The following is an 8,858-nucleotide window of genomic DNA, read 5'->3' as shown; positions in this document are numbered from 1 at the left end:
TGTATGTGTCAGCACAGCAAGATGCCGACTTTTAAAGTTTCAATTATTTACATCAGTTGCATTATTTTAATGTTGTTTTACATTTTGTTGTCATTTTGAGGGTTATTTTCTTTTCTCACATTGTCTCATGGTCCCTCAGAGGTTTACTTTATTAATCCTTGATTTTTTTTTCTTTTTTTACTTATCAGTAGCTGTTTTAATTCAATCTTTCTGTGATTTCTGTTATTTTTGCCTCCTGTATCTCACAGCGAAGAGTGATGTTCCTGAAAAATGATTATTTCTACACTGTCATCAAAGAAACACCCTTCAGGTTTGTCTGATTGCACTTGATTTTACAAGAAAATAACAAAATTGACATTATGCAGGGATGAATCCATAAGGGGAACACCACCAGCCAAAACATGAAGAAAAATATGTAAAGAAAAGAAAGGACAAAAAGTGCTGTAATTCACCTTCACCTTCAAAAATACTCAGATTAAGATCATGTTTCTGGCTTTTTTTAAATTGTTCATGTGTGATAAAAAATGTGCCTTTCGGTTGACTGTGACATTGTTAACAGCTGCAAAAACTAGCAATATGGTTGTCTTGTACAGAGTAATGAAAGATAGGATTTATAATAAAAATGATTGTTTTACTTTCTTTAGTAACTTTCCCTTCGATAGCTCAGTTGGTAGAGCGGAGGACTGTAGAGGCTCAATGCTGAGATCCTTAGGTCGCTGGTTCGAATCCGGCTCGAAGGAGAGTTTTTAGGGGAGATGATGGTCTAGTGGTTAAGGTGTTGGGCTTGAGACCAGAAGATCCTCGGTTCAAATCTCCGCCTGACTGGAAAATTACTAAGGGCCCTTGGGCAAGGTCTTTAATCCCCTAGTTGCTCCCGGTGAGCGCCTTGTATGGCAGCACCCTGACATCGGGAATGAATGTGAGGCATAATTGTAAAGCGCTTTGAGCAGATGGAAAAGCGCTATATAAATGCAGTCCATTTACTTTGCGATATTTCTTTATGTCAGTATCCACAATGGAAAGAGTTGCTTACTACTAGTATCTTTTTTCATATACGTGACAATATTACACTGTCATACCATGAATGAGAGGACTGGCCAGTTGCAATGAACCAGAATTCTCTGCACATCCTCTTTTGGGGACAGGTCAGGACAGCAGGCAGGCCAGTCCAGTACCCGTATCCTCCTCTTCTGCAGCCATACCTTTGTAATGTGTGCAGAATGTGGATTTGCATTGTTTTGTTAAAAAATGCATGGGTATCCCTGGACATTATATCATCTTGAAGGCATATGTTGCTCTGAAATCTGAAATATATTTTTCTGCATTAATGTGTCAAGGACACTGACACAACCCCATGCCATGACAGATCCTGACTGTTAGACGTTTTGCTGATAAGAATCTGGATGGCCCTTTTTGGCTTTGCTTTTGACTACACAAAGTGAGCACATGGTGTCCATTTCTTCCAAAAAATATCTGAAATACTGATTCCTTTTTCACTCTGTGGTGGTCCAACCCAAATGCCTCAGAGCCCAAATAAGCTGACACTGCTTCTGGACAAGGTTAACATTGGACTTCTTTTTTGCACAGTAAAGTTTTAAGCGCTATTCATGAATGTAACTGCATACTATTCTGCTTGACAAAGGATTCCCACAGTAATCCCTTGAGCCGTGTGGTTATACCAGCTATTGATGAATGGTGATTCTTGATACAGTGCCGTCTGAGGAATTGGAGCTCACGGGTATTCAACTTAGTCTTGCACCCTTGCCGTTTCAGCAGTAAAATTCATTCAGATTCTTTGAATTGTTTGATGACATTTTGTACTGCTGAGGAAGAAATATGCAAGTCCCTTCCCATCTTTATTTGGGGACCATTGTTTTTAAAAATGTAAATTATTTTCTCATGCATTTGTTGAAAACTGGAAATCCATCTTTCTACCTCACATACTCACTCTTATGGATGCTGCTTTTGTATCAAATAATGATTCCAGTCACCTGTTGACATGACCTGTTTGAAAGTATTTATTTATCGATTTATTTGTTTGTTATCATTTTTAAATTGAAGTATTTATTTATTTATTCATTCATTCATATTGCCTTTTCCATACGTCCCAACTTTTCCTGATTTGGCATCATACAATAAAAAAGATTTCAATTATAATCACTATTGTTTCTTGTGACTGGATGAAGTTTTGTGATTTTCAGTTTGGGTATCACACTGACAAGAGGATATGGACAGTACATCTTCACAGGAAATGTCTCTGTTGAGGAGGGTGAGTTTTTCAGTTTTCCTCTGTCTGCCTCTCTCGTTTTTGTGCGCTCTCGTTCACATCTTTGCGTTATTGTTTTCCATCAGGTCTACATGACCTTCTCGGTCCTGATCTGACCATAGCCAGTGATTGGTGAGTCCAACTAGCAGACCAACATTTTTGTCCGTATCAAAAACATTTGCTGAACTGTATCTTCACTAGGACCTACTGTAAGATCGACATTGACCCCAGCCATCGGAAACTGACCCAGATTGAGGCCGTGGTGCAGTTCCTCACCAGCAAAGAACCAAATCTGGACTGTAAGTCAGGTCTACGTCCTATGTTCCTAAAATGTTACACCTCACTCTACGTGACAATCGTGTAACACACTGACATGCCACCGTTAAACCTCCATTTTCTCTGAACAGGTGATGAACAGTTGTTGCAACAGATTCTATTTGATGCTGTGGTCACGGCGCCGATAGAAGCTTACTGGACCGCCCTCATGCTCAACACCTCTGGGTGAATGTTCACACATATATGCATGTCTTCAGACATGATTCAACTCTTTATTTCTTTTTTTATTAATTCATACTCTCTGCTCCCTGTCCTGCCACCCTTCCGTTTGGTCTGTCAGCATAGATGACGGCGTAGAAACAGCTTTCTTGGGGACCCGTTCAGGCCTGATGAGATTCCAGAGATATGTTGGCATTGAGAAACAAATCGGCAAGTGAGTAAATGTCAGTCAACATTTAGTATATTAAAGTATTTCTACCCTCTCTTGTGTATCTAGGGTTAAAAAGAAGTCAGCAGGCTTTTGAGCCTTTGCATATCATGCACCTACTTTGTGAAGCAGTTTGCCAGCGAGTATTAAAATATCTACTATGATGTTGAATCTTTTAAGTTTAATCGTAAAACAGATACATTTTCTGTTGTTTGTAACTCCTGTATAATTTTATCTCATGTTAGTTCTTCTTATCGGTTTTGCGCTATATCAGTCAATCAATCAATCAATTTTTTTATATAGCGCCAAATCACAACAAATAGTTGCCCCAAGGCGCTTTATATTCCCGAGCAGCCGGGAAAGCAGGCTGACTGGGTGACTGTGAGGAGGAAGCGTAGTTCTAAACAGAAGCTCCGTGTACACCGCCAACCCGTTCACATCTCTAACCGTTTTTCCCCACTCGACGACACACCCGCCGAGGATCAAACTCTGGTTATTGGCGACTCTGTTTTGCGAAATGTGAAGTTAGCGACACCAGCAACCATAGTCAATTGTCTTCCGGGGGCCAGAGCAGGCGACATTGAAGGAAATTTGAAACTGCTGGCTAAGGCTAAGCGTAAATTTGGTAAGATTGTAATTCACGTCGGCAGTAATGACACCCGGTTACGCCAATCGGAGGTCACTAAAATTAACATTAAATCGGTGTGTAACTTTGCAAAAACAATGTCGGACTCTGTAGTTTTCTCTGGGCCCCTCCCCAATCAGACCGGGAGTGACATGTTTAGCCGCATGTTCTCCTTGAATTGCTGGCTGTCTGAGTGGTGTCCAAAAAATGAGGTGGGCTTCATAGATAATTGGCAAAGCTTCTGGGGAAAACCTGGTCTTGTTAGGAGAGACGGCATCCATCCCACTTTGGATGGAGCAGCTCTCATTTCTAGAAATCTGGCCAATTTTCTTAAATCCTCCAAACCGTGACTATCCAGGGTTGGGACCAGGAAGCAGAGTTGTAGTCTTACACACCTCTCTGCAGCTTCTCTCCCCCTGCCATCCCCTCATTACCCCATCCCCGTAGAGACGGTGCCTGCTCCCAGACTACCAATAACCAGCAAAAATCTATTTAAGCATAAAAATTCAAAAAGAAAAAATAATATAGCACCTTCAACTGCACCACAGACTAAAACAGTTAAATGTGGTCTATTAAACATTAGGTCTCTCTCTTCTAAGTCCCTGTTAGTAAATGATATAATAATTGATCAACATATTGATTTATTCTGCCTTACAGAAACCTGGTTACAGCAGGATGAATATGTTAGTTTAAATGAGTCAACACCCCCGAGTCACACTAACTGTCAGAATGCTCGTAGCACGGGCCGGGGCGGAGGATTAGCAGCAATCTTCCATTCCAGCTTATTAATTAATCAAAAACCCAGACAGAGCTTTAATTCATTTGAAAGCTTGTCTCTTAGTCTTGTCCATCCAAATTGGAAGTCCCAAAAACCAGTTTTATTTGTTATTATCTATCGTCCACCTGGTCGTTACTGTGAGTTTCTCTGTGAATTTTCAGACCTTTTGTCTGACTTAGTGCTTAGCTCAGATAAGATAATTATAGTGGGCGATTTTAACATCCACACAGATGCTGAGAATGACAGCCTCAACACTGCATTTAATCTATTATTAGACTCTATTGGCTTTGCTCAAAAAGTAAATGAGTCCACCCACCACTTTAATCATATCTTAGATCTTGTTCTGACTTATGGTATGGAAATAGAAGACTTAACAGTATTCCCTGAAAACTCCCTTCTGTCTGATCATTTCTTAATAACATTTACATTTACTCTGATGGACTACCCAGCAGTGGGGAATAAGTTTCATTACACTAGAAGTCTTTCAGAAAGCGCTGTAACTAGGTTTAAGGATATGATTCCTTCTTTATGTTCTCTAATGCCATATACCAACACAGTGCAGAGTAGCTACCTAAACTCTGTAAGTGAGATAGAGTATCTCGTCAATAGTTTTACATCCTCATTGAAGACAACTTTGGATGCTGTAGCTCCTCTAAAAAAGAGAGCTTTAAATCAGAAGTGCCTGACTCCGTGGTATAACTCACAAACTCGTAGCTTAAAGCAGATAACCCGTAAGTTGGAGAGGAAATGGCGTCTCACTAACTTAGAAGATCTTCACTTAGCCTGGAAAAAGAGTCTGTTGCTCTATAAAAAAGCCCTCCGTAAAGCTAGGACATCTTTCTACTCATCACTAATTGAAGAAAATAAGAACAACCCCAGGTTTCTTTTCAGCACTGTAGCCAGGCTGACAAAGAGTCAGAGCTCTATTGAGCTGAGTATTCCATTAACTTTAACTAGTAATGACTTCATGACTTTCTTTGCTAACAAAATTTTAACTATTAGAGAAAAAATTACTCATAACCATCCCAAAGACGTATCGTTATCTTTGGCTGCTTTCAGTGATGCCGGTATTTGGTTAGACTCTTTCTCTCCGATTGTTCTGTCTGAGTTATTTTCATTAGTTACTTCATCCAAACCATCAACATGTTTATTAGACCCCATTCCTACCAGGCTGCTCAAGGAAGCCCTACCATTATTTAATGCTTCGATCTTAAATATGATCAATCTATCTTTGTTAGTTGGCTATGTACCACAGGCTTTTAAGGTGGCAGTAATTAAACCATTACTTAAAAAGCCATCACTTGACCCAGCTATCTTAGCTAATTATAGGCCAATCTCCAACCTTCCTTTTCTCTCAAAAATTCTTGAAAGGGTAGTTGTAAAACAGCTAACTGATCATCTGCAGAGGAATGGTCTATTTGAAGAGTTTCAGTCAGGTTTTAGAATTCATCATAGTACAGTAACAGCATTAGTGAAGGTTACAAATGATCTTCTTATGGCCTCGGACAGTGGACTCATCTCTGTGCTTGTTCTGTTAGACCTCAGTGCTGCTTTTGATACTGTTGACCATAAAATTTTATTACAGAGATTAGAGCATGCCATAGATATTAAAGGCACTGCGCTGCGGTGGTTTGAATCATATTTGTCTAATAGATTACAATTTGTTCATGTAAATGGGGAATCTTCTTCACAGACTAAAGTTAATTATGGAGTTCCACAAGGTTCTGTGCTAGGACCAATTTTATTCACTTTATACATGCTTCCCTTAGGCAGTATTATTAGACGGTATTGCTTAAATTTTCATTGTTACGCAGATGATACCCAGCTTTATCTATCCATGAAGCCAGAGGACACACACCAATTAGCTAAACTGCAGGATTGTCTTACAGACATAAAGACATGGATGACCTCTAATTTCCTGCTTTTAAACTCAGATAAAACTGAAGTTATTGTACTTGGCCCCACAAATCTTAGAAACATGGTGTCTAACCAGATCCTTACTGTGGATGGCATTACCCTGACCTCTAGTAATACTGTGAGAAATCTTGGAGTCATTTTTGATCAGGATATGTCATTCAAAGCGCATATTAAACAAATATGTAGGACTGCTTTTTTTGCATTTACGCAATATCTCTAAAATCAGAAAGGTCTTGTCTCAGAGTGATGCTGAAAAACTAATTCATGCATTTATTTCCTCTAGGCTGGACTATTGTAATTCATTATTATCAGGTTGTCCTAAAAGTTCCCTAAAAAGCCTTCAGTTAATTCAAAATGCTGCAGCTAGAGTACTGACGGGGACTAGAAGGAGAGAGCATATCTCACCCATATTGGCCTCTCTTCATTGGCTTCCTGTTAATTCTAGAATAGAATTTAAAATTCTTCTTCTTACTTATAAGGTTTTGAATAATCAGGTCCCATCTTATCTTAGGGACCTCGTAGTACCATATCACCCCAATAGAGCGCTTCGCTCTCAGACTGCAGGCTTACTTGTAGTTCCTAGGGTTTGTAAGAGTAGAATGGGAGGCAGAGCCTTCAGCTTTCAGGCTCCTCTCCTGTGGAACCAGCTCCCAATTCAGATCAGGGAGACAGACACCCTCTCTACTTTTAAGATTAGGCTTAAAACTTTCCTTTTTGCTAAAGCTTATAGTTAGGGCTGGATCAGGTGACCCTGAACCATCCCTTAGTTATGCTGCTATAGACGTAGACTGCTGGGGGTTCCCATGATGCACTGTTTCTTTCTCTTTTTGCTCTGTATGCACCACTCTGCATTTAATCATTAGTGATCGATCTCTGCTCCCCTCCACAGCATGTCTTTTTCCTGGTTCTCTCCCTCAGCCCCAACCAGTCCCAGCAGAAGACTGCCCCTCCCTGAGCCTGGTTCTGCTGGAGGTTTCTTCCTGTTAAAAGGGAGTTTTTCCTTCCCACTGTAGCCAAGTGCTTGCTCACAGGGGGTCGTTTTGACCGTTGGGGTTTTACATAATTATTGTATGGCCTTGCCTTACAATATAAAGCGCCTTGGGGCAACTGTTTGTTGTGATTTGGCGCTATATAAAAAAATTGATTGATTTATTGATTGAATGAATGAATGTGGTAATTGTTGGTAATTGTATTTGAATTTGATATATGAGCTTTAGATCTTCTTCTTATTGTGATATTTTTGATGTTTGTACTGTGGCGAGCATGTTGAATTTTTTTAATAATAATAACAATAACAATGATAATAATAATAATAATAATAATAATTTTATTTATTGCATTTCTGTGTGGAAACCACAACTGCTCCTAATTTTCCATCATCCATGTTACAAAATTTTATTTATTCGTTTTTGTTAGAAAATTAGAATGCTCCTTGAAACTGACAGTAAAGTATAAAATTGTCCTCTTGTAGAGATTATTGTTCAAATGTTCAATTTTTTTTTTTTTTTTACAAAAACAGATTAATGTAAGAAATGTAACTGAAAAATCAGTTTACCTTTGATTGTTGATGTATGTGGAAAATGTGATCTGGAGCTTAAAGTTTATTTTTTGTCTCTTCTCAGGTCTTTTCTGACCTCCACTGACAAAGACAACATGTTCACCTTGGACCACTTTCCAGTGTGGTACCGCAGATCATCCGAGCACCCGCCCGGACAGTTTCTATACTACATGCCTGGGCAGGAGACCAGAGGTAGGTCGCAAACATTTATAAAGGACTTTGATTTCTTTTACAATGTTCTCTGCCACATACAGCAGCTTGAACCAAAAGGTCATCAACGACAGTTCTAAGAATGAGAAATTACTAAATATGAAATTGTGGCCACGTGTTGCTTCAGTTATGAAGAAATCTGTAGTTATATATTTTTTACCATAGGCGGCAGAAGCAAATTTCACCTGGGGGGCTGAATGATGTGGCCCGATGCGCTACTATGTGTCAAAGAAAGGGGGGGGTCCATGGGTATTTCCCTTCCGTGAATTTTTTTTTAAATTCTCTGTTAAACAGTGCACTCATAAGCGTTGTTATGGTACTTCGCTTCATTTAATCACTGGCTAATGCAGATATTATCAACTGCACCAGCATTTACATCATGGTATTGATTACTCTGTAATAATACCTGTGAACAATCTGCCATTTACAAGTACCACCAATAATACTGACTTGCAACCAAATAACTGACCTCTAACTGACCTTACCTGGGCAGTTATGGAATCCACCTATGTGTGTGCCACGTTTGGGCCAAATCAGGTTGAACATCAAATTTCTTGACCTTGACCATTTGCCACAATTAATTCTTTCAGGGTCATTATGGTAGATCAGCAGAAGGACTGAACGGGAATAGGCTAATATACAGACAGGCAGACATGAGCTTGGCTCCAGTGATGACCTTTGGCAAATTTGACCTTACTGGGCAATTCCAGAACTCAACTCCTAGCAAATCAGAGTGAAAATGTTCAAATTTGACTGATGATTACAATTTATTTGACCCCAGTCCCCCAGTTACTGTCCTTT

At 39.5% G+C, this 8,858-nt stretch overlaps 1 non-coding gene across 1 annotated transcript; it reads left to right on the top strand.

Annotated features, from left to right (window-relative positions):
- Positions 1-652: 652 nt before the first annotated feature.
- trnay-gua lies at positions 653-740 on the top strand. The gene is given in 2 exon segments: positions 653-689; positions 705-740. It is a non-coding gene; the product is annotated as a tRNA-Tyr (tRNA).
- Positions 741-8,858: the final 8,118 nt, after the last annotated feature.

The sequence above is a fragment of the Thalassophryne amazonica genome, chromosome 22 (genome assembly GCF_902500255.1).
Source record: "Thalassophryne amazonica chromosome 22, fThaAma1.1, whole genome shotgun sequence".
NCBI classification, from domain to species: domain Eukaryota; kingdom Metazoa; phylum Chordata; class Actinopteri; order Batrachoidiformes; family Batrachoididae; genus Thalassophryne; species Thalassophryne amazonica.
Note: the sequence above shows the minus strand (reverse complement) of the source record. Positions and strands in the feature narration are given on the sequence as shown.